Here is a 24,007-nt window from a genome sequence, read left to right on the forward strand (position 1 = left end):
AGCGTCCTTCTGTGCCGAGCACACAGTGGTGCCCAGGAGATATTTGCTGACAGCAGTGTGCACCACGAGGTGTGTTCGGTCATAAGAATACAGAGCACGTCTCCTAGAAGCATCAGATTTACTTAATGGCAATCTGCGGCATTAGTTTTTTGTTAAAACAAATATTACAGAGTAGGATGCAAACAACACAAGAATTTTCAAGGTAAAAGTAAGACTTTCCTCCCTGCGTGTTAGGGATGAGTTCATTCTCCTCTACACTCCGGGTTCTTCGGGGAGAAATTTTGGGAGCTCTGACGTTCCATCCCTTCCTTTAGGAACCTGAGTCCTCACTATGAGCCTGCTCTCACCCTCGAGCACAGCTGGTGACCAGTGCGTGGATGCAGACGCATCTTCACTCGCTCAGCAAGCATTTATTAAGCTCTTACTATATACCAAGATAAAACAGCCTTGATTCTAAAGCTTGTCTTGAAATGAGAAATGAACGTCCACCTCTGGGCGGCTGACACTCCCCTCCAGTTTGATGAGAACTACAAGCAGCCACATCACGAGACAAAGATGAGTGTCCGGAGCCCTCTGCCACCTCCCTCTCCCCTCATACTGTCCAGGATCCCCACGGCCTTTCTTTAAGAGAGCTTTATTGAGATATAGTTCACATACCACATAACTCAGCCATTGAAGCTGTACAGGTCAGTGGCTTTCAGTATATACACAGAGTTGCGCAACCATTACCAAAATCTAGTTTTAGAACATTTTCACCACCCCAAAAAGAAACCCCATACTCATATTACCAGTCATTCTCCATTCCCACCCCCTCCCAGCCCTAGACAACCACTAACCTACTTTCTGCCTCTATCGATTTCCCTGGTCTGGACTTTTCGTATAAATGGAATCACACAATATGTGGCCTTTGCGTCTGGCTTCTCTCACTCATATAATGTCTTCAAGGTTTATCCATGTCGTAGCCCATACCAGTATTTCATTTCTTTTTATTGCCAAATAATATTCCATTGTATAGATAACCCATTTTCTTCGTCAATTTATGGACATTTAGGTTATTTCTATTTTTTGGCTATTATGAATAATGCTGCTATGAACGTCCACGTAGATGTTCTATGTGGGCACATATGCTTTCATTTCTCTCGGGTAATGAAAGAAGTGGATCACTGGGTCATATGGTAACTCTGTGTTTGACATTTTAAAAAACCACCAAACTATATCCCAAAGTGGTCGCGCCAATTTATGTCCCCGCCAGCAATGGTGAGCGTCCCACATTCTGCACATCCTGGACAACACTTGTTATCATCTTTTTGTTCACAGCCATCCCAGTGGAGGTGAAGTGGCAGCTCACTGTGGTTTTGATTTGTGTTTCTCTAATGACTAATGATGTTGAGCATCTTTTCCTGTGCTTTCTGGCCATTTGTATATCTTCTTTGGAGAAATGTTTATCCAAATCCTTTGCCTGTCTTTTAATTGATTATTTGTCTCTTTACTATTGAATTGTAAGAGTTCTTTATATACTCTGGATACCAGTCACTTGTCAGATATATGATTTAAAAATGTTTTCTCTCATTCTAGGGTTATCTTTTCACTTTTTTGATGGTGTCCTTTGAAGCACAAAAATTTTTAACTTTGATGAAGTCCAATTTACCTATTTCTTTTGTTTCCTGTGCTTTCAGTGTCATAGCTAAGAAACCATCACATAACCCAGGGCACAAAGATTTACTCCTATATTTTTTACAGGAATTTTGTGGTTTCAGCCTATTCATTCTGAGTTAATTTTTGCATGTGTGTTTTGCATATAGATATCCATTTGACACAACACCATTTGTTGAGAAGACTATTCTTTCCCCACTGAATTGTCTTACAAATGTGAAGGTTTATTTCTGAATTCTCCATTGCACGTCTGTCTGTCCTTGTGCCAGTCCCACCCCACCTTGATCACTGTAGCTTTGCAGTACGTCTTGAAGGCAGGCAGTGTGAGTCTCACAACCTTATTCTTTTATGAAGATTGTTTCAGCTGTGCCGGGTCTCCTGTATTTCCACATGAATTTTAAGATCAGCTCACAGATCAGCTTATTTCTGCAAAAGCCAGCTGGGATTTTGATGAGGATTCCCCTGAATCTGCAGAGGAACTTGAGAAGTATTGCTCTCTTAACAACAGGAAGTCTTACAATATCTTTCCATTTATTTACCATCTTCTTTAATTTCTTTCCATATTGCTTTGCAGTTCTCAGCATACAAGTCTTACATTTCTTTTGTTAAATGTATTCCTAAGGATTTGATTCTCTTTGAGGCTGCTGTAAATAGAATTGTTTTCCTAATTTGGTTTTCAGATTGTTCATTGCTAACATATACAAATACAGATTTTTGTATATTGATCTTGCGTTCTGTCACATTGCTCAGCTCACTTATTCATCTAACAGTTTGTGTGTGTGTGTGTGGATGCCTTAGGATTTTCCATATTCAAGATCATGCAAATGGAGATAGTTTTACATCTCTCTTTCCAGTCTGGATGCCTTTTATTTCTTTTTCTTCCTCAATTGCTTTGGCAAGAACCACCTGTACAATGTCGAACAGTAGCGTGGTGAGAGTGGGAATTCTTGTCTTTTTCCCATTTTGGGGGGAAGCGTTCAGTCTTTGCCCATTAAGTACAATGTTATCTGTGGGCTTGTGTAGATACCATTTATCAGACTCAGCCCCCAGGGGCGTTTGTTCTGGATTCGCCCTCCTAACCACACCCCACCTGGCAGTCCTACCCCCGCCTGCACACAGCCCCCCACCACCTCCCTCCATGCCGGGTCCCACAGCACCCAGCCCCTCCCTCACCCTCACAGAGTGGGCAGGAGGCACCCAGGCTGCAGAGAGGATGGCCGTGACTCCCAGGAATGCCCTCCGCTCGCCAGGTGATGCCAAACAAATCTTTCTGAAACTTGATTTCCTCGAATAAAAATTGCAGAAAATAATACCTACTTTTTGAAACTTCTGTGAAAATTAAAAGCATAAATTTGATTGTGTCTGGCACAGAGATGGTGTTCAAGAAATGTGGGTTGGACCTGAATCTGAGAAGTGTTTCCTGAGCCTCTTTTAAGGTGTCTAGAAGTGGCCTTGCACAGCACAGGACCCGAGATCCACACTGGGTGTGACCTTCTCTCAAAGAGCTGAAAAACCCGTGGGCTGAGAGAGACTGGGCTACTGCGAACCACCCAGGAACGAAGGGGCTGCACGTCTAGATGCTCAGGGAGCCCACAGACCGGGATACAAAGTGGGAGATCTGCATCTTAAGAGGCCTTAAAGTCCCAGAAAGGGGGGTTGGACTTCCTTCTGTCCCCAGCAGGAACCGTCGAAGGTTTCTGAGCAGAGCGGTGGGCGATCTGTTAAGAGTGGGGCTGTGGGAAGATAGGTGGGCAGGGAACGGAGGAGGTGAGGCTGGGGCAGGAGGCTGGCAGGCTAGTCCAGCAGGCAGCCGGAGATGGTATGGACCCAGACCAGGTAGCATGGTGGGATGGAGTAGAGAGGACAAATGTGGGAGATATTCATTTGTTCGTTCACTCATTCAACTCATGTCATGGTCCCTTGTGGAACTTACCATAAAGTGGATATTAAATAATTGCATATAAATGAATGTAATGTTGTAATTGTGACAAATGCCACAAAGGAGAGACACTTGGTGGTATGAGTTTATATTGGGGCATATTTGACCTAATCTGGAATAAGAAAACTGCCTTCCTGGGGAACCAATGGTTGAACCAAGACCTGAGGGATGACAGAGCAGTGTCCACATGAAGAGGAGAGGAACCAGCAGCCCGAGCAGAGAGAAGAGCATGTGCAAAGGCCCAGGGGTGGGACACGGTGTGTGAATCCAGAGCCTGAGGAACAGAGCGGTCGGAGCAGAGGGAACGTGGTCGAGGCTGGAGGACAGGCAGGGCTGGGCCAGGCAGTAACTTTCAGGCCACAGCAGGGAGTTCCGTCTCCACCCAGAGAAGCATGGGGAGCTGCTGGCGGGTGTTAGGGCGCGGGCAACGTGTGCAAACTCACATTTTGAAAGTTTCACTTTGACCGTCATGAGTGAAACAGTCCAGAATGGAGCATGACCCCAGAAGCAAGAGGGAAAAGAGCCGAAAATTGCCAATAATGAAAGTCTCGTCAGCCCCAAGCCCTGATGAAAAGCAAGACAGTGTTCCAGGGGCATCGGGGGGAATGATGCCCGGCTGCCAGGAGGGCACAGGGGCCGTTAACACAGCAGCAGCCACAGGTTGGGGGCTCATCTGGGGCCTGGAGCCGGACACCCTTTTAAATCCATGAGGACAAAGCCGCCCAGACGGCAGGGAGCAACGAAGCTGCCCGGGAAGGCGGCTCCTGAGGGAAGGCCGGCGAGGGCACTGGGCGCCCGGCTCAGTCACACATCCGGTCACAGCGGAAGGTGCTCAGACCAAAAGCCCTGGGTCGTCCCGGCCCCCCTCCTGCTCTCGCCCCCGCGTCCGGGGCATCTCCAGACTCAGCTCCACTCACACTGTTTTCCAAACTCTGCCCCTTCCCACCCCTCCACCTGGGGTCCCACGACAGCCACGTGTACGGCCACCAGGTTGGGGCCTGTGTAAGAAGAGGCCAGAGGGCGCGCGCCCTTGCCCCTCATGAGGACACAGAAGAAGGGGCCGTCTGCAACCAGGAAGAGGGTCCTCCGAACCCCCGCGCCGCCACCCGATCTCGGACGTCCAGCCTCCGGGCTGAGAGATTAGTGTCTGTGGTTGGCAAGCTGCCCGGTTTAGGGCATCTGTTGCTTGCAGCCGCACCGACCCAGACACGCACCCCGTGCTCTCCTGCGCTGCGCCCCAGGACCACCGCGCCCTGAGGGCAGCGGGCGCCCAACGATGCTCAGCATCACCCGGCCCTCACCGCACAGACCCCTCAGCGCGCTCCCCTCACTCCCCCGCCTCCCTTCACGATGGACACTCGAACCCTCCGTTTCCACAGGGCCGTGGCTCACCCGCAACCCCATCACCCTTCTCGCTATTATTATTAGGAGCCATTGAAGAGCAATCTCTCAAAATGCCCCCACCCCCGGCCAAAGCACAGACCCTCGCACAGCTAACTGTCCTCTCCTGACCCCGTTCCAGCCGAGGACGCTCCTCCTGTCCGAGCCCAGTCCCTGGCCTCGCGGGATCCCTCTGACCTCGCCAGGGGCCTGGGCGATCCCTGTTCCGTCTTAGGCTCAATTCCCTCTGCTGGGTCTTTCCCATTTTAAAACACCACCAACCCACCGAGGACAACCCCCGCCCCTCCTGCCCGCTGCCTGTCTCCCTTCCCTTCGGGCCACACTCCATCACGTGGCCTCCATTCCCCACCGCCTCTGCCCCGTCAGCCCCTCCGCGCGGCTCTCTGTAAAGTCACGAGTGACCGCGAGGTCCTGTGCCCGGTGGCCTTTTCGTTCTGGTCGCACTTGACCCCCTCCGTCCCCTTGGACAGCACTGCCCGCTCTCCCCCTAATTCTGACTGCTCCTCCAGCCGCCCCGAGCGGTCCTTCTCAGGCCGGCACCCCGGGGGGTCTCCTCCATGCCGGCCTCAGCAACACCCCCATTCTGGGGTCTGCCAGAGCTCAACTCACCCCTGAGCCCCAGGCCCAAGGTCCAACTGGCCCCTGGATGTGTCTGTTCCACCCCCCAGTATCTACTCTTGGTCACTGCCCACCAGTTCTGCACGTGCCACCAAAGCAATCTTCGTAAAACGTAAACTGACATGTCACTGTGGTTAACAGCCACCCTGGGGACACAAGCCGAAATCCTGGGTGTGGCCTTCGAGGCCCTCGTGCTCCTGTCCAGCCTCATGTCCTCTCCCCTCCCTGGGCCTCTAACACCAACCACACGGGCCGCCTGTCATGTCTTCTAATACCATGTGTTACCCCCCACGCGTCAGGCCTCTGCACACGCCATGCCCCCAAATCTCCGAGTTAGTGCCTGCACAGCTTTCTCAGCTCAGCTCAAGTGGCACCTCCTCAAGGGAGCCCTCCAGAGCACACCCAGGCTCCCAGCCCGGCCAGACGGAGGCCCCCCGACGCTCCCACTCTGTCCTGCTGCTTGCAGCTCCCACACGGCTCCTGATGACTAAGCAGACAACCACTGCAGCTCGGGGGCAGGGGCGGGCAAACGAGGCCACAGGCCAAATCCAGCCGCCAACTTATCTTTGTAAATACAGTTTTATTGGGTGCAGCTGCTCTCCCGTTTACATCCTCTCTCTCTGGCTGCGTCCGCAGCACAAGAACAGAGCTGGGTAGTTCCGCAGACTGGGCGGCTGGCAAAGCCTGAGATGCTCACCATCTGGCCCTTCAGAGAAGAACTCTGCCGACCCCTCCCTAGCGGATGTCACACCGCCCGACACATGATAGGCATTCAACAAACATGCAGCTCCAGGGGCAGATTTCCACGTGGCCAAGTCTGCAGCTCAGTGAGGTCACCTGTGTATTTAAAACTGCAGTCCCCACCCCCAACCGCTGCCACCTCCCCCCTCCCCTCATTCGTTTTTCTCCAAGGCTCCTGTCACCGACTGACACACCATACATTTTCTCCATTATCTGTCCGTCTCCCTCACTAGAAGCTAAGCTTCGTGAATGCAGAGATTCTGACCAGCACATAGTAGGTCCTCAATAAACACATGCTAAGGTGTGGGTGGAACCGAGACCTCCTCTGTCTACAGAGCCCGCGCTCTCCGGCCCTCAGACCTCGCCGGGTGTGAACGTCTGTGATGTCACCAACCATTTCTACAGCACGTAAGCGTCTGTGAAAAAAACAGACTTTCATAGTCCCTCTTCAGACAAGCGTACAAGGTAGGTGTTCTCATCGCGACTTATTCCACCAGAAGCTAAGGAAACACAGATGCTGAAGACTTGGCACCAGTTCTCAAGACTCCTGTAGGAAAATGGCCAGAGAGGTGAAGTGACCTATCCGAGGGCACACAGCACGGCCTGGGCGCTGCGCTGGGAGCAGATCTAAGTCTCTGGACCCCAGTCCGATGCTCCCTCCCCTACAGCACGGCTGCCCCTCCATCCCGGGATGATTTCCCACCCTAGGATGCAGGGTTCCTGGGCCTGAGCGGGGACAGAGACAAGAGCAGCACGGAGGAGAAGGCAGATCGTTGGAGATTTACAGCTGCCGCCGCCGTGCTCATGGCCCAGCCTGCAGCCCTGGGGAAGGTGGGCAGCTGGGAGGTGGAGGATGACGGATCAACTGGGGCTCCAGGATGGTGGACTCCCCTGTCTGGTGGGAGCCGCTGAGCAGGAGAGCATGAAACGGCACCACTAGGCAGAGCTGGTGTGGGCATGGCTGCCGCCCGGGGGCAAGCTGGGGGCTGGGGAGGCGCCCACTCTGGGCTGCAGAGGGAGGGGTCTGGAGGCCGTCAAGGGAGCAGATACAGGCAAGGGAGGAGGAAGGGTGTCCGGCCACCACCCTGTCCCCAAAGCCTCGCTCAGGGGTGGGAAGTCAGGCCCAGGAACTGGCATTTTACGGGCACCCTTCCCTCTGATGCAGGTGGTCAGGGGTCACGCTTTGGAAAACGGAGCTCTAAGAGACACGGACGGACAAACTTGCCAGAGGAAGTGAAATAGGCCCCAAGGGCTGGGCCGCCCTGGCCGCCGCCCTCCACCATCAGGGCTGAAGGAGGAGGCGCAGGCCCCGCAGGTTCCACCGTCTCAGCTCTGTTCCAGTCAGTCTGCTGGGGCGAGGGCACAATTCAGAAAGAAGGCAAATTCCGCCCAGACCGGGAAGGGGCCTGCCCGCAGGTGGGCAGGAGAGTCAAGCCTGGATCTTCCTGAATCCACGTCTGCTGCTCTCGGGCTCTCTGTCTTGCAGCCGAGGTCGGGGGGCCAGGCTCAGGAAGGGGGTCTCCAGTGGTGGGGCTGATGCGAGAGGAGCAGGGCGGACAGAGGCTGAAGAGCTAAGTCGGGGAGACTGTAGACAGGCATTCCCTCCTTCCACCAGCCCCCGCTGACATCTGTCCGTCCGTCTGTCCAGGACACTGCTAGGCTCCTGGGTCAGTCTCAGACTCCCGCGCTCCAGACGCTGCCGCTCTCCTCCGGGGAGGTCAGTCCCACCTCTGGGCTGCAGCCTCCACTCGCCCAGCCGTCTCCACCTGCACAGACCTCCCCGGGGGTCCCCGCTTGACCTCCCCCCCCGCCCCCGACGAAGCCTGCACTCTACCCGAGAGTAGCAGAGAAATGGTCGTCTGGGTCAGCTTCCCTGGATGCCTGGCATGGCCCCAGGGCTGGGAGCGGCTGCACCAGGAGGGCGGGGTGGGGGGGGAGCTCAGGCAGTGGGTGTGGTCTAGGGTCCTCGCACCCCCAGGACCACGCTGGGACCTCAGAGCTGAGTTTGCTTCTGCCAGCCCCTTGTGGGAGCGCACTGTTGGGGAGATGCCACTGGACCCCACAGAGGCCACGCCGCACCCTCCACCCTCCTCCTCTGCCCTAAGAGGGTCGGGAGCCCTGACGCCCCACTCTCCCTCCGGCAGGCGTCCGGGCTCCCTCAGTGTCGTCCCGGACGAGACTCCCATCAGAAGGGGCCCCTGACCCCACATCAAGTGAGTAAGTTTGATCCCCACCCCAACCAGTGCATACGTGCGCACACACTCGCGCACACTCACCTCCACTGCCACCCGACCGACTAAGTGTGACTCGGGGACCATGCGCTTGTGTGGATGACCCCACTCGGCCCGGCCCCGACTCATGCAGATAATGGAGAGAGAACTGGACACAACTTATTCAGTCTTTCCCAGCACTGTGTTTGCAGAAGCCAGAGTAACAAGACGGAACTAGGTTAACCGGCAAGATATTCTCGCTGAAGCTACAAAAGATCAACCCTCAAGGATAAATTTGTCTTTAGTTTTTGTACCGATGCTCCGGCCCGACATTTGGACCTGGGAGGCAGAGGATAAAGTTCTAACGAATTCATTTTCTGGCTCATTTTGAAAGTAAATTCCCCATTTCCATGAGTTCCCTGTGTACCAGGGCCGGATGAGCCTCCCTGGTCATCCGGGGCCACCTCCACTCCAGAGCGAGGTGGCCACTGCCCGCGCCTGGAGGCAGAGCCTGTCCTGGACCGGCTCTGGAGGAGCGACCCACTCCACGGTTCCCGAAGCTGGAGAGTCCTTCCCGGGGTCTACCTTCAGTCTCTCCCGCTGTGGCGACACTCATTTCCCTTCTCTGGCATCTAAGATCAGGCCCCTTGAGGGGGGCCCGGGGTGGAGGCCCCAGGCTTGAGGCACAGAATGCGATGGCCGGGACTGAGCCTCATTCCGACACTCGGTCACCATGCGCAGCCTCCAGCTGGTCCGTTGGCCTCCCCGAGGCTCCACTGGCGCATCGTAAGCGAGCGTGAGCCACCCCTGCTCTGCCGGCCTGTGAGCCTCATGGGACGGCTCCTCCAGTCGGAGGCCCTGTAACCCTGCGGCTCCCACCCGCGTGCGGCATCTCTCTGAACCGAGACTCCGGGGGCATATTCTCAACCACAGACAAGTACCACCCCGCGCTGTGAGAGCCGAGGGGAACTCAGACGACGCAATCCAAGCCCTGGTTTGAAACATGAAGACACGGAGGCCCCAGAGGAACGGGAGTCCCCTCGTGCCGCGCAAGAAGCTTGGCTAACAGAGGCAGAGTGCCAAGGTGTCCAGCCCTCACTCTCTGCTGCTCTCGCCCTCGCTCCAACCCTGGGAAGCCCCTCTGGTTCCATTTTCACCCTCCGACAACTCTAGGGGGTAGGGAGTCAGTGGTGAGGGGCAGGGACGCCCGGTCAGGCCAGGCCCCAGACCCTCCCCTCCGCCACCCCAGCCAGGACCACAACGTGAACCAGGAGGGAAGAGACCGAGGAGCTGGAGTCCAGACTTCCGACAGCCCAGCATCGGGGACAAGCTGCTGAGTCACCGTCCAGCCGCCTGGCTATCCCAGAGCAGCTCATTGGGGCTCCCTCTGCCCCCAGATCTGCTGCGTTCCCTCCTCCGCCTCCCAAGACTCAGAATCCTGGGCCCTCATCCACAGTCCCCCCTTCCCAGCACGCTACAGTGTCTCCCAACCCACAGCAGCTCTCCTGGGCTGGAGGAGAGGGTCTTCCATGTCTGGGCCTCAGGGGCTCGGGAGCGGCTGGGGCCCAGAGTGGGTGACACCTGGGAGCTTGGGGACCAGCAGGCCCCGGGCTGCCTGGCATAGGTTGTGGGAAGTGAGGGGGGTGTCACAGGGCCTCGGGGGCCCTGTGTGTGTTGCGAGTGTGGGGCAAGGGTAGACCGTGGCGCATGGGCAGTGGGGTGCTGGTCTCGGCGGTGGCCAGGGGAGCATTTGCTGGGGGAGAGGAACTTAGCAGAGACTCCCAACATAATTCACTAGGATCACGGCTCTGCCACACGTGGAACACACGGTAACTCCCAACACGGTCCCCCGTTACCCTTCATGCCAGATGCGCATCTTCATTTCGAGCTAAAAACCATGAAAAATGGATGCCTCTTCCTGACCAAACGTTACAAGCTTTGAACACACTAGGTCTGCAGAGTTCTGCCCAGTGGGGACCGGGGTGAGAGGTCTGGGCTGAGAGCAGACGCCTGTTGATGTGAGTGTGAGCGTGTGTGAGTGAGTGTGCGGGCGAGTGGGTGTGGAGGAGTGGGGAGCCGCGGCCGGGCAGCAGGTGCCCTAGCTGGCTCTGAGGGGAACATCAGAACCAGCAGCCTCCTCCCCAGCCCCACTTCCTGCCTGGGGCCTGGCTTGGGGAGACCTAGGGTGCCCCACCCCCTCCACCCCCCACGTAGACAAGGGTACGCCCCCCAGCAGCCAGCCCCCACCAGGCTGACTGACTCCCAGGCTGGAGCCAACACTCACAGCCTGGAAAGGAGGAGGGGGGCAACCGGGCGGGATGGGGCCAGAGCCAGTGACGCTCCACCAGCCACGCGGTGCAGCCGAACTTCGAACAGCCACGTCTGCTGGCCGCGGTGCCGAGGGGAGGGGCCTGCTCTGCAGCTCTCAGGCCCGGCCAAAGGGACACAGCAGGAGACCCGGAAGGGCCTGTGTGTGTGACGCCACGTGGGTGAAAGCCGCAGAGGATGTGTTAACACGCACGCACGGGCACCATGAACGTGTGCGTAAGCAAGCGTGTAAATGTGTGTGCACTACGGCCGTCCGTGGGAACGAGAGAAGCCCCAGGGAAGAGAAGGCGGGTCTCGGGCACAGCGCGTGTCCAGGAAGCGGGGTGACATGTGCTTGGACAGCGAGTCACCTCAGGGGACCACAGAGCCTCAGAGTTGGGGGACACCCTGGGCCACCAGCCGCACTGCAGCATCCCCGGCCCCTCCTGGGGTCCCTTGGCGGGGCATGAGGCCTGGGCGTCGGAGGACCTGGCGTCTCTCCCCATCTTTCCACCTTTGGAAAGCGGCCCGCACCCCCCAGGTGGTCCCTCAGAACACACGACCTTCTGAGATGTTTGGAGTCTTTGACCTCCGACCCGAAGCAGCGCCAGGTGTGGTGGGGCGGGGACGAGAACGTGGACGTCAGACCACGGGCTGGGTCTGAACTGACACCAGCTCGGGCATCCTGGGCGATGGGGTCGTGTCTCGGGACCATTTCCTCAGTGACAAACCAGGGCGGGCGGCTGTCCCACATGTGCCCTACAGAGTGGACCCCAAATACACACACATCTCCTCCCTCGGCCCTCCTCCTGGCGGGCTGGCTGTGCCCACGCTGACCGTGCACACAGTCAGACCTTGTGTCCCCAGTGCGAGCCAGGCCAGGGGCTCTGACGCCAGCCCGCTGTGCAGGAGGAGGGGGCCAGGGAGGGCGTGCGGCTGACCCTGAGGATGCTCCCTGTGTCCGCTGGCTCCTCTCAGAGAGACCGCGTCTCTGCGGCCGCGTCAGTCACTGTGTGCGGGCTCGGCTCCCCGTGGGCCGTCGTGTCTAGCTCTGCATTTCCCACTAGGCCCGCCGGCCCTGTCCAGGAGCAGCCTGGCCGCTGGGCTTGGCCCCAGGTAACCGGGAAGGGGGAGGCCTCCTGTGCGGCACCATTCCCTCGGGCACGCGCCGTCCGCTGAGCTCCCGCCTCAGAGAAGGGGACAGAGACCTGAAGCTGGAGGCGGCCTGTCACGGCCGGACCCTCCCACCCCAGGGCCTGAGCAGACCTCGTCTGGGTGGGCAGGCCTGCTGTCTCGGACCGCTCGGCAAGGGGGAGACAAGTGGAAGGCGTGAAGCCCATGGCCTGGGTTAATGAGGGGCGGGCAGACGCTGTCGCCATAGCCAAGCTGGAAAACAACCCCTGGCCTGTCTGACCATCTAAAAACCCACTCTTCCACTTGAGCCTCACTTTCACTTACTCCCCAGCCTCTGCCGGGCTCCCTGCCCAGCACCGGGAATACGAGATGGACGAGACTCAGCCCGTCCCCACGCGGCTGGAGGGGAGACGGGCAGACTCGGCCCCGTGGACGTGGACATGCAGCTGACGGGAGTCCCCCCATTGGCGGAGGGACAACAGAGGCTCAGAGATCAACCTGCCACAGCCTCCCAGCAAACAGCCCAGCGAGCAGGTCTAATGGGGGGCGGGGGGTCAGGAAGGCCCTGGGCCCAGAGAGTAGGGGCGCAGGGGAAGGAAGGACCCTCCCCCGAGGGCATCAGCTGCTCAGCCCTGCGAGGCAGGAACTGTTGTTCCCACTTTACAGATGAGCAAACTGAGCGCTACATGGGGTTTGGGGGAGGGCACTCACGCAGATCCCTCGGGGCGCAGCGCGTGTCACCTGGGGCCGAGCTGGGAGCTGGGCGCACTCAGAAGAAAGCTCTCAGCAGGGGGCGGGAGCCAGGCCCGGGGAGGGGTCAGCCGGGGAGGATGCAGTCTGTGCCTCCCTCCTCCCAGACGCTGGGCTGGCCCCGGGGAAAAGGACATGCCTTTCACTGTCCAGACGGAGATGCCCATCACCGCCAACACCTCTGACAGCTCGTGGTCTCGGGAAACCCAAGTGGGTCACGCAAGTCCCTGGGGCGCAGTTATACTCCCCAAAGAAGCCAAGGTTCCCCTGCCTGACCCGGGGCCAGAACAGACACAGGAAACAGGGCCGGACCATGTCCTCAAAACGCCAACAGGCTGGAGGAGGGGAACGATGCGGGAAAATTCCAAAATGGAAAGTCCCAACTTGGAATCCTATGTGGATCCAAACCCAGGAGGCAGCGCCACTGAGGACAAGGAGGCAGGAAGCCCCCAGGGCAGCCACATGGGGCGGACTGGCCTCAGGGTCAGTCTCGGAGCTGCCATGGGCATTGGGCAGGCAGCTCGACCTCGCTGGGTCCTGCTGCTCCATCTGTAAAACGAGGATGAGCACGTGCCTGCCTGATGGGGTCACGAGGCTCCGCGACAACGTGTGCAGGCGTGACGGGATGCCTGGGGCTGGAATGCCTGCAAGGAGCACGGGAGCTGCAGTGGGGAGAGGCGGCGGGCCTCCGCTAACCACCATCAGGGCCCAGGTTAAGCTCAGCGCCCTCTGTGTACCTCCCGGCAAAATGTAGGCCTGTGCGGCCGCCAGGCATCTCTTAAAAACCGTGCTCACCACCCACGCCCTCAGCCCAGCCCAGCAGCTTCTGAGGCCCAACTGCGGGCCAGCTCCTCTCTTCCGAGCCATTGCAGTGTCCCTGGCTCTTCCCTGTGTCCAGGCTCGGCCCTCCCAGACACTCACGCTGTCCGTCTCTCAGCATCGCCCGGTCTCTCCAGCTGTGCCTGAGTTTTCAAGTTCTCAGTGTGAGGGCCTGACCCTGCCCCCAGGGAGGTTAGCAGAGCCTGGGTGTTCCTCCTCCAGCCACCACCCGCTTCTGCAGACGCCGGGACGGGATGCAATGAGGCCAGATGCCCCAAGGTTGCCCAGACACCCTGAGGGCATCCCAGCAGAACCCCAGCCGTGCCAGTGGGCCATCCAGGTAGCCGCGTCCAGCAGGCAGCTGGGGGCGGGGGTGAGGCTCAGGAGTGGGGGGCTGTTGGGGCCGTGGGTCTGGGAGTCATCAGCACGGGGTGGGGTTGGAGGGGAACAGACTGTCACCTGTGGGGAGGGAACCAGACATGGGCTTCGGGGCACGTCAACATTTAGAGGCTCCATAGAGGATGAGGACATGCAAGGGAGAGTGAGGGACAGCCAGGGTGGGACGAAAGGCAGGAAGAAGAGATGCTGCTGCGTGGTCACGGAGGCTGGAGGGCGGCGGGCAGTGACAGAGGGGACAGGGCAGCCTTAGGGGCAGTTTCTTTAAATAATAATAAGTTGTGCACTTTGTGGAATCTAAATTATAGCTCAATAAAAAGAAGGAAGACCGTGTGGAGGAGAAAGAGCTATGAGCTGCCCAGCAGTCCCGCGCTCAAGGCTGTGGGCAGGAGCTTGAGCGAGGCCGCGCAGTGGGAGGACGTCAGGCCCCGCGAGGGCGCAGCCTCCCCCGTGAGGTGCAGGTGCTCCGCTGAGGGAGCACGGGGCGAAGGCACAGAGAACCCTGGAGGACCACCCTCAAGAGGCTTCCTGGAAGAGGAGCACGGAGCCCAGGTGTCAGGGGAGACAGAGACGGGCCTGGCGGGCGATGGCCAGGTCCAGGCAAGAGACAGTTCTGGGAGGCACAGCCGGGGGAGTGTGACAACTACAAGACATGACGGCACCGCTCACAGCCACCACCCTGGAAGGCGCGGGGACCACAGCTGCCTGGAGCGGATGAGCCACACAGGGAACACTGCCCCCGGCTGGAGAGACCCCACCTTCTGGGAGGCCCTCCACAGAGCCTGACCCAGGGCAGGAAAGGCCCCCTGGGTCCCTCGCCTGGGAGCTGAAGCCTCATTCTGCACCCACCAGCAGACATTTGAGAACAGGCCCCCGTCTGGCTAGGAGGGAGATGCCCGAGGCACCAGCCTCCCCACCCCGGGCCCGAGGAGAGCGGAGCAGAAAGGACACAGAGCGTCCCTTTGTGCGAATGGCGACACTGCCTGCAGAGGTGCCCGGAGGAAGCACGTCCAGCAACACGCATGACATCCCGCAGCTGCAGGGCCCAGCCACCAACAATCCCAAAGGTCTGCACACAACATGTTTGACGGCCGAGGACGCTGAGCGCCAGAGGGAGGAAGGACTCACCCAAGGTCACAGAGTTAGTGGAAGGAGACCGGCCGGCAAAATCCTCAGGCTGGGAGGGTTTACAGGTGGGTATCACGTGAGCATCCTGGGCTCCTGGGCCTCAGAGCTCAGCACCCTGAGCCGTGGCCCCTGGTGGAAACTGTAGCTTTAACTGGAATTCCCGGTGTGGCCCCGTCAGACCCTGCGTCCCTGGAGCTGGTGACCGGGAGCAGAGCTTGTCTGTTCCAGTGTGTCTATTTTTCTGTCACCTGTTCCAGCTCCTCGCACCCCCGAAGCATGAAGGACTGGGGGCGTCTAACCCCAGTTTCTCCTAACAGCCATCCAGGCTCTTCCTGGTGGCCCCGCTTCCCCTGTCAACGTCACCTCAGAGTGAAGGCTCACACCACATCTCCGTGGCTCAGAGGCACCTCCGCCCCTGCCCAGGCCCCACTCTGTGTTCCCCATGAAGGGCAGGTGACCGGGGTTCCTCTGCTCCCCCTCTGCAACTTCAGCACAGTAAGAGCCGGAGGCAGAAGCTGAACTGACCTTCTCGGGGGGACTCCCTCTTCATGGTGGGTGAGGGTAGATTCAGGCTCAAAATGAGGGAGGATGTTTGCATAGTCAGCACTTTCAAAAATCCTAATGAGACAGTGGTTTCATAAGGTAATGAGTGTCCTGTCATTGGGGGTATTCAAGCTGAGGTTAGACCACTACTGGAAGGGATGTCATAGACAGCTGGCTTAGAGGAACTTCAAGGTCCCCCTTCCAATCCTGAGAGTTTCCGGTCTCTGCCATCTCCGTCCTCCCCCTTGCTGTCAATTGGCCCCATTTGCCTGGGCAGTTCGTGCACAGGAAGCCACCACCCCAGGGGCCAGCCCAGTGGCGCAGCGGTTAAGTTCACACGTTCCGCTTCTCGGCGGCCCAGGGTTCGCCGGTTCAGATCCTGGGTGCGGATATGACACCGCTTGGCAAGCCATGCTGTGGTAGGCGTCCCACATATAAAGTAGAGGAAGATGGGCATGGATGTTAGCTCAGGGCCGGTCTTCCTCAGCAAAAAGAAGAAGATTGGCAGTAGTTAGCTCAGGCCTGATCTTCCTAAAAAATAAAAAAAAGAAGCCACCACCCTACTTGTGAGGGGCTCCACGGTTCTCTTTACGTCATCACTACTCTTGCAGGAATGGCTTGGGGACATTAAAATTAAACATAAAATAGAGACCAGACTTGAGAACTCCCCAAGCAGACAAAACCATTTAAGCCATGTAAGCAAAACTGCATCTGGCTTATTTCGTGAACAGAAGCAAAACTTGCGAGGTTACTTTTTATAAATGCCTCTGACAATCATAAAGGAAACTTAAGTCATGTTCTTAAAAATAGTAGGAGATAATCACTCTTCTTTTTCTTTGTTGACCCCCTTCACACATTTCTCCCACCCCCCACCCCCACCTCTGGCAACCACTAGTCTGTTGTCTGTATCTATGAGCTTGGTTTTGGTTTTTATAGATTTCACATATAAAAAAGATCATAGTGTATTTGTCTTCCTCTATCTGACTTATTTCACTCAGCATAATGCCCTCGAGGTCCATGATGTTGTCACAAATGGCCAAATTTCATCCTTTTTATGGGTGAATAATATTCCATTGTCTATGTGTATGCCTATGTGTGTGCGCGCGCGTGGGTATCACAATTTCTTTATCCATTCATCCTTTGATGGACACTTAGCTTATCTCCATATCTTGGCTGTTGTAAATAATGCTGCAGTGAATGTTGGGGTGCATATATCTTTTCGAGTTAGTGTTTTCTTTTTCTTCAGGTAAATACCCAAAAGTGGAATTGCTGGATCATACGGTAGTTCTATTTTACATTTTTTGAGGAATCTCCATACTGTTTTTCATAGTGGGCTGCACCAGTTTACATTCCCACCAACAGTGCACAAGGTTTCCCTTTTCTCCACAGCCTTGCCAACCCTTGTTATTTCTTGTTGTTTTGATAATAGCCATTCTAACAGGTGTGAGGTGATCTCATTGTGGGTTTGATTTGCATTTCCCTGATGATTAGAGATGCTGAGCATCTTTTCATGTAGCTGTTGGCCATCTGTATATCTTCTTTGGAAAAATGTCTGTTCAGGTCCTCTGCTCGTTTTTTAATTGGATTGTTTGTTTTATTTGCTATTGAGTTGTATGAGTTCTTTATAGATTTGGGATACTAACCCCTTAGCAGACAGATGACTTGCAGATATTTTCTCCCATTCCGCAGATCGCCCTTTCATGTTGCTGACAGCTTCCTTTGCTGAAGCTTTTTAGTTGGATGTAATTCCACACATTTGTTTTTGTTTTTGTTGTCTCTGCTTTGTGTGTGAGATCCAAAAAATCATTGCCAAGACTGACGTCAAGGAGCTTACCGCCTATGTTTTCTTCTAGGAGTTTCATGGTTTCAGGTCTTACATTCAAGTCTTTACTCCACTCTGAGTTGACTTTAGTGTATGGTTTAAGATAAGGGTCCAGTTTCATTCTTTTGTATGTGGCTGTCCAGTTTTCTCAACATCATTTCAGGAGAGACTGTCCTTTCCCTATTGTATATTCTTGGCTCCTTTGTCATAAATTAACTGACCATATATGCATGGGTTTATTTCTGGGCTCTCTATTCTATTACGTTGATGTGTGTGTCTGTTTTTACGCCAATACCATACTGTTTTGGTTACTACAGCTTTGTAATAGTTTGAAATCAGGAAGTGTGATGCCTGCAGCTTTGCTCTTCTTTCTCAAGATTGCTTTGGCTATTCAGAGTCTTTTGGGGTTCCATACAAATTTTAGAATTATTTTTTCTATTTCTGTGAAAAATGCCATTGGAATTTGATAGAGATTGCATTGAATCTGCAGATTCACTCTTAAGCAATTCGAGATGGGGAAACCTCAACCGCAACGCGCAGCCGTTGTAAAGGGGACACAACCTCTTCCTTTCCGTGTCATAAGCCACCCCGCGACGTCAAGTCCCGAGCCTCATACCCGTCTGCGAATCTGAAAGCTCCCAGTTCATGAACTGTTCCTATACGCACCATAAACTCTTACTAAGTAGGACCCATTGACTTGGTGGTTTTACTTTTGCTATTTCCGGAGTTTGGACAAGGCTAGGGCAGGATGGAGGAAACAAGGCCAAGGCCAGCGCAGGGAGAGGCCGAGCTCCAAGGGGCCGGGAACCCACAGCGCTGCCACCACCAGGTGAGTCGGGGACACCCTGCAGGGCAGGACTCAGTGAGCTGAGTCTGGACCCAGATGAGATTAACAGCCAGCTCTGGTCTCCTGATGGCGGTTGGGGGGGGCGTCCCCAGCTCAGCTCTGAGGTTCATCAGAGACAAAGGTGAATGCTGATGACGTGTCACGGCAGGCAGCTCGTTCAGCGCACAGAGCTTAAAAATAGTGAGACACCAGGCATCGGGGAGGTGAGCTGGCGACCAAAATTCCAGCTCATCGTACCAGAGGCAGGAACAGCCATTCTGGGGAGTCTGAAAGCACCACCGGTGGAAGGCAGGCTGCTGGGCCATCGCCCGTCTCTCCGGGTCAGTGTCTGCCAGAAACGCCACACCCTGCTCCAGGATGGGAAGACCGAGGCCCCAGGAGCATGCCTACAGGCTCGGTGCAGGGGTAAAAAGAGATGAGAGACAGTGACAGACACCCGCCCTGGAGGAATTCAGAGCCCACCTGCCCAGAGACACTCCCCTCAGTTTCCCTGGGTCTGGGCACCCCTCAAAGGGCCTTTACAACACCTTTCTTGTCAGTCCAGGGTGCAGGCCTTGGGACCAGCCAGCCTTTGTTCCAATCCTCCCACTGTTGCCTGGCAGCTCAGTGACCTCAGAGAAGTCACATCCCTATCCTGGACATGCTTCCTCTTCCGTAAAATAGAGACCCTCCAGATCCCCACCACACGGCGTTAAACGCTCTATCCGCTGCGTGACGGGTGGGCGCGGTCCCTGGAATGCAGTGGGAGCTCTGACCGGCAGATCCCAGGAAGCAGGACCTGGGGAAAGTGCAGGATGGAAGCCGGGGAGGGGCGAAGGCTGCCCTGCTTGGTGCTGCCAGATAGGGTTTGTAGAATTCAATTAACTCTCACCGAAAAAGGAGGGAAGAAGTGAGCTAGGGGGACGACTGACTCACACGCCGAGCCCGATTCCGAGTCAGCTGACACTCTCTGGGCACCGTGCGCCGAGCACTTTCCCATAAACAACCCCAAACCAGGAAGGGGGCCGAGGCTCAGCGGCCGGGCGGGCAGCTGACGGGTGCAGTGACTCCAGGGCTGCAGGAATCAAGAGAAGGGACACCAAGGGGAGTGGGGGCTCCTTCCCGGCTCAGATCACAGAAGATGGTCTCCAGCCCATGGCTAGGGCTCCGTGAGGGACAGAGGACTGCGGTGGGGGCTCCCCTCCCTCCCACGCACCCCCCACCCCACTCGGCCCCACACTCGCCCGTCCACACCCTGGGAGGGGGAAATGTCACTGAGCACACAGACAGTGACCTGAGGCCCTGGATGTCCAGCACAGGCTTAGCTCCTGGGGGCTCAGGCTGCTGGGGAGACAGCAAAGAACTCCCGTGGGAGGCGAGAGCTGGGCAGCACCATGGGATGATTTATCCAGCCCTGAATGATCAAAGGGAAACCAAGGCCCAGACACGGGACATTACTTTCCAGGTCAGTGACAGAGTCAGAACCAGAATCCAGGACACCTCCCACCCCCGACCTGAGCCCCAGGTCCCCTGCCTCTCCAATGCCGCGTTGGAAGCCTCATATCCAGGGGGAACTGAACTCAGCTCAGAGGGACATGAGAAGGTCCTAAAGCTGCACAGCGGGTCAGACGGAGCAATGAGGTGTCTGGTCTTCTTTCCCAGGATGCAACAAACATTTATTGAGCACTGACCACAGGCTGGGAACTCTCAGACCTCGTCCCATATAAACTCACATGTGGACACACGGTGGTACAAGAGCCACGGCCCGGCTGTCAGGGTCAAGTCCTGCTCCATTAGTCAAGTTATTTGATGTCTCTGAGCCTCAGTTTCCCCATTCCATAAAATGGGAATAATAATAGAACCCACCTCATGGAACAGTGTGATAATTAAGGGGATAAACCATGTAAATACTTAGAACAAGGTCTAAGGACAGCTACTTTAAAAAAATATATACCATTTGACCCAGCGACTCCGCTCCTGGGTGTGTACCCATGAGAAATGAAAACATACGTCCTCTCCAAAACAATTACATGAATGTTTATAGCAACATCATCCCTAACAGTCAAAAACCAACACAACTGTTCGTCAACTGAAGAATGGATAAATAAACGATGGTATGTCCATACAATGGAATATTATTGAGCAATAAAAAGGAATGAAGTATGACACACGCTACAACACGGAAGAACCTTGAAAACACGACGTGAGTGACAGAAGCCAGTCACAATAGGCCATATATTGTATGATTCTATTTGTACGAAACGTCCAGAGCAGACAAACTTACAGAGACAGGACGTAGACGAGCGGCTGGTCAGGGCTGGGGGGCGAGGCTAGGAAACGACAACTGATGTGTCCAGTCTTTCTTTTGGGCGAAAAAAAATGTTCTGAAATCGGGCCGTGGTGGTGGTTGCACAACCCTGTCACTATACTAAAAACCACCAAATTCTGTACTTTAAATGAGTGAACTGTATGGGATGTGAATTATATCTCAACAAAGCTTTTTGTAAAAGTGAAACATCTATATACTCTTGTAAAATAAAGTGTCCATCGCAACTTAGAGAGGAGGTGAGGGGGTCGGAGAGATCCAGAAATTGCCCGAAGCAGGGCCTGTGGCTCCAGGATGTCACTTCAGTCCAGGCTCCTTCCTGAAGCTTCTCCTGAGACCCAGTCCAGCCTGGACTCCCAAATATCCTGGGAAAAGCCTTCTTCTCTCCCACAGGACACACAGGAAGTTGGCCCTGCTGTCCCACCTAAGTCCTTCCAACTTCCTGAGGGATGTCATTCTGGGGAATTTGGGGTCAAGGCCAAGGTCACAGGAGACAGGAACCAGACCGAAGCTCAGGCCTTCTTTAGGGAGCCCCAGGAACGGGGTGGATGAAATAATGGCCTCTAGGACATGAGCTCACAGCTGACCTTGGCGGTGACCTTGGCAAACCAACCTCATCTCTGGGGCTCTTGGTAAAATGATATTGGGGTACAGCTCTGAGGAAGGCTCTGGAAGTGGCATTTCCAAGACCCCAAGTAACTCTGAAATGAAGTGGCCTCCCCTCTCCCCACCTGCCACTCACCCCAGATGGCAGCCGGGGGGATATGGGGGAGCAGGCATCCTTGGTTGTTGGCTTGGGGCTCTGCAGCCTGGTCATCCCTGTGGTCCTTGGCAGAGGACCTTGGTGACAATACGTAAGACCTTTGGTCTATCATCAACCCAACACTGTCAGCAGGTCAGGCTGGTGCCCCTCCCACCCCAGGAAGGGGGCAGGCGAGGGAGGGACAAGAGCGCTACCAACCGGGGTGCTTCACTCATCCAGCAGGAAGGGTGCCGAACGTGACCCTGAGTCAACGCCCGGCTTCTGGGCAGCCCCCGCCTCCTACCCTGCAGACAGCCTGGCCGAGGGGGCAGGAGAGAAGGGCTCCCCTTCTGTCATCCCCGGAAGGCATCACCTCCATCTGTCTGGGGCTCCCGGCCAGGCTGTCCCAGCTGGAAGGACATGACCTCCTGTCCTCCTGCTCTCTGCTGGTACAACTGCAGACCACGTCCAGACACACTCCAGCCCCCTGCTAAGGAGCACTTGGGGACACAAAACCGCCGTCCCTTTTCCTGGCCAAGTGAGGAGGAGCAGACACGGAGAAACAGCAGATTCAGCCCGGAGCCCCAGCGTCCTCACTGGGACATCTGTCCACCGGGTTTGGTGCCATTTGTAGAAAGACCGACGGGGCCAGAGCCTCAGCCAGGAAGCCACACGTGTCACAGAGCTGACAGAGGAGGCGCATGTGCGTCCGCTGGGCCCTCTGCTTTTCCAGACCATCACCCACCTCCCTTGATCCCCAGGACGTCTTGGGGGAGGTGAGAGCGACCTTTCTGCACATTTTCAAATGGGGACAACAAGGTCCAGAGACAGGAAGGAGCAGCTTGCCTGGGGCCACGCGCAGGAACCGATCAGTGAAGTCACCGGATTCCGGCTCCTCCCTAATCAAATCCAGTCGCACCCTCACCTCCCCCCACTCCCAGCTCCCGTGCTGTTTCTTTATCTCCAAAGTGTCCCTTTCGGTTTTAAGAAACAACAACAGCTAAATCTTTACAGGGTCTTGTGCCAGGCACTTCCTCTTCTTGGAGCTTTATATAAATATGAGTACGTTAAATCCTCGTGTGAACCCTGAGGCATACAAACTATTTTAGTTCCATTTTAAAGATGAGGAAGCTGAGGGTCTTCAACAACTCAGCCAAAGGCCCACGGGAACTGGCATCTGAGGTCTTAACACAGCGCAACGGTGCCGAGCACCTCTGAGGCGCAAGGCTGCACACACACACACACACACACACACCCCCAAAGATGGGCTGGGGTCCCGGGGCAGGCTCTGGGGTCCGCTCAAGTACACGGAACACAGATGCTGGCTGTCCACTGAGTCCAGAGCTGGGCTGTGCTCCACCCAGGGGCCACGCTGGGGGGCCAAGGGGACAGGTTGCAATCTGTCTTGAGCAGCCAGCTGCCCTCAGTCCCAGCCCCAGCCGAGCGGTGGGAGCAGGTTGAAGCCGGCTTGGAGCTGGCAGCCTTGGCCGCCCCACTGCGAGGGGTGGCTCCAGAGACCCCTGCCAGAGCGGCCTGCAAGGCTGCAGCGTCTCTCCCGGCAGGAGGGCTGACTGGGCAGAGGTCGGGCCAGGGCCTCCTTCTCCCGTCCGCCCTGTGGCCCAAGCTGCCCCAAGCCCACAGTGGGGGCAAAGCTGGCCCCCACAGGGGAAGTCACTCCGCTATCTGGTCTCCAGGGACTGGCAGCCCTGCGGATGGATTGGGGAGCCATGGGACCAGGTTCCGTCTTGGTGGCAGCCCTGACCTCTAGGAATGTCACTGTGGGTCTTTGGGGCAGGCATCAAAGCCAGCCAGGAGCATGACCCTGCGGTGGGAAAGCCTCCCGTGCCTCACACCAGCCCGTGGGCTGCAGAGGAGCCCCATGACCTCACCTGGAAATGCCTCTGCTTCCAAACGCCCCCTTTGTTAAACGGTTGAGACACGATTCCACCAGCAAGCAGCAACCATAGATGCCGTTACAGCGGACAGCAGCTGCCTCAGGTTCGAGAATCTCATTTCAGTGAGGAGAAGGCTGTGGACTTCACCCCCCAGCCCCCAGCCCCTCCCCGACCGCGGGACCCAGAGAACAAGGGAGCCGGACACAGAGAAGAAAAATGGAAAGATAACCACACAAAGGCAGGGGAAAAAATCATTCACAGCCTCTCTTGACCTGCCAAGGACTTTCTCCACGTCTTTCCCTGGGCTGGAGGCCCAGATAAGGAAGCAGCCTTCTTGCAGCCTCTGCGCGGCTCTGCCTGGGCTCCGCTCAATGGGCCATCTGCTTCAAGGCCTTTCTGCAAAAGCTTCAAAAGTCCCATTTCTCCAGGGAGCTGGAAGCTGGGAAGGCGTCAGCCCCAAACAATAGGAGAAATTTATTGGAGACCAGGGCTGCCGGGAGGCCGGCCGTGCAGGCAAACGGCTGGATGCTCTCCGAGATACAAAGGGTTATTTAATGCGGTAAATCCGAAGGCTCCTCAGAAGTCAAGAGCTCCCGGGGGAGGCCCCACACTCTGCAGCCTTCCTTTTCAGAATCACTGGCCCCCCTCCATCCCAGGTCAGACTTATTTCCCGTCCTTTGCCACCGGGCAAATATTGACTTTCTTTCACCCGCAGCGTTGCCAATGGAGCTGAGAGCAGCGGGCGGGCTATTGTCTC

General features: G+C 56.3%; 1 protein-coding gene across 10 annotated transcripts in view; it reads right to left on the bottom strand.

Moving 5' to 3' along the window:
• Nucleotides 1-24,007, bottom strand: part of SYT2 (synaptotagmin 2) — a 105,636-nt gene that overhangs the window by 17,022 nt on the left and 64,607 nt on the right. The window contains exon 1 of one of the 10 annotated variants that reach the window (XM_070602217.1): nt 23,245-23,446. The exons of 8 other annotated variants lie outside the window; for them this stretch is intronic. The gene's annotated coding sequence lies outside the window, so the exon portion shown is untranslated. Of the gene's footprint in view, nt 1-23,244; nt 23,447-24,007 lie in introns of those variants that run through there. One more of the 10 variants, XM_070602221.1, reaches the window with a different exon arrangement.

This window comes from Equus przewalskii, chromosome 31, assembly GCF_037783145.1.
Source record: "Equus przewalskii isolate Varuska chromosome 31, EquPr2, whole genome shotgun sequence".
Taxonomy (NCBI): domain Eukaryota; kingdom Metazoa; phylum Chordata; class Mammalia; order Perissodactyla; family Equidae; genus Equus; species Equus przewalskii.